The 2,123-nt window shown below is 29.3% G+C and overlaps 1 non-coding gene across 1 annotated transcript; it reads left to right on the top strand.

Annotated features, from left to right (window-relative positions):
• The first annotated feature begins 286 nt into the window (after positions 1-286).
• On the top strand, positions 287-390 carry LOC125809480 (U6 spliceosomal RNA). Its single transcript, XR_007441802.1, has one exon. It is a non-coding gene; the product is annotated as a U6 spliceosomal RNA (small nuclear RNA).
• The last annotated feature ends 1,733 nt before the right edge of the window (positions 391-2,123 follow it).

The following is a 2,123-nucleotide window of genomic DNA, read 5'->3' as shown; positions in this document are numbered from 1 at the left end:
TTTAATTTATCTCATTGATCAACACAGAGAAATTAAACAGTTCATAATACTTATCTAGCTGCCTATTTCTTGTCTAATATTAATTTGTCGGCATTTATTATCAGATCACTCAGAAAATATCTACATATAAGTCCTTTATAATATGAAAAAGGAAAGCTTCTTCACTTCCAACACGAGTTGGTAAAAAATCGAACTCCACAATGTCGGGTCTACAAGGTTCCTTTTTTTCACCTCTTATGATTCTTGTAGGTTTAAAATTTTATTACGCTAATTGTGTATATAACTCATCCTTTCGAGTACATTTGATAAAATTTGAACGATACAGAAAAGATTTGCAATGACCCATGTGCAAGGATGACATGGATAACTCGAGAAATAGTCCAATTTTTTGTCAATTCCAAATTATTAAAATTAAAGTGTAATTATAGATGCCAAAGGGTCTACCAAAATTGTTTATCTACCTTTTTAAGATAGGGATAAAATCTACGTACATAATTATATTAGATTGGTTGTTGACCACTTATTAAACTCTATTTAATTGAGTACTTACTCTCTTGTAGACTTGTAGTTTAGCTTACAATTCAATTTATGCATGAATGTGTTCCCCACATTACCATTTGCTAAATCTTAATCTCTACCCTAAACCAACTCTCTTTAAAACCATAGTTAATAATAAAAAGTGAGCACAAGTATTTGCCCCCTTTTTCCTTTCTACATTTTCTACTCAAGTCTTTCACTTTTTTCCATAATAAATATTGTTAAAAAATAATTTTTTAAAATGGATACTTTTTGGAGTACTTTTGGTAGTCAAGTGTGTTTGTTTAACAAATGGGCCCAATTTGTTGGGCTAAAGAGGGGACAAGAAAGGATGGGCTAAAAGGTTTAATCTCCATGAACCAATCAATTTGGATTGGACTTTAAAGTTTAAACACCAATTGTCTGCATCACTAGTTTACTATTTGTGTTTAGATTAGGGAGCATAAACAAGATTTTACTATTGAAAGTGGGGAATCTAACCTTTGAGATTAAGGATGGACCTTTCAATGCTTTGGGAATCATAACTAGTGTCATCTTCTTTATTTTCTTAATAATAATAATAATAATAGTAATATATAATTAGTACGTACCACTAACTATTATTATTATTTCAACATAGAGAAAGAAAAAAATAATAAAAGTATTCCAACTTTCTAATCCATCTTGTCATGTTTTGTGCTTTTAATTGATGTTTCTCCTCTACTAATAAAAGCAATACTAAAATGATAAAATACTTATTCGTTGTTAATAACATATTTCAAGTTCGAATTTGAAAAATGAAACCGTTTTTATTAAGCCTTCCTTTAACCTTCCGAAGTAGCTCAGGCTTTTCAGCCTCATTCTAATTCTTGTCTAGATTTGCTTCTGATATGAATTTCTACATTGATCTCAAGTTAATACATCATAAGCTCTCATAATACTAGATAATTAACATATATACAAGGATGTGCTTACTCTCTGAACCTACTACAATATAAATATCGAACATCGAAACATACTAGCTAGACAATAATAATTGAACAATATTAGGGGACTTGAATTCAACACCAACAATATAATATTTCCCCTTGTAATCCTAACATCCAAAAGTGAGGGACAAAACTCATTTTATTGATGGTAGCATGTGATTTTATGGCCACAATCAAGGTCCTCCATAGTGCTATAATTTTTTATTTAACCTACTATGACCTTCAACTAAACCTAGTCCATAACCATTATAACGTCCCCCACCCACAAGAAACTCTACTATAATTATTATAATTATTCATTATGTTAATTCTTTCTTTCCTATTTAGGAAAACTTTCTTATAAAGGTTTTTTTTCGGTGTTTAGGACCCCTCTATTAAGCTTTTGATTAATTATCTATTGACATTTTGATACTTGTTATTATTTATAATCATAATTACAATCTAACAACCTCTTTAGTAACCTTTTCAAAATCTTCTCCTTTGAAAGGAGATTTTTCGTTAGAAGTGTTTTTCAAAAACAAAATAATACTTTTGTAGAGCAATTATTCATATTTTGTTTATCATTTTGAGAAGTTTGTTCGATAATATTAAAACAGTAAATTGTGTTTGACTAGACTT

The sequence above is a fragment of the Solanum verrucosum genome, unplaced genomic scaffold (assembly GCF_900185275.1).
Source record: "Solanum verrucosum unplaced genomic scaffold, falcon-dt-bn FXZP01000277.1, whole genome shotgun sequence".
Taxonomy (NCBI): Eukaryota; Viridiplantae; Streptophyta; class Magnoliopsida; order Solanales; family Solanaceae; genus Solanum; species Solanum verrucosum.
This window is presented reverse-complemented; position numbering and strand designations above follow the sequence as displayed.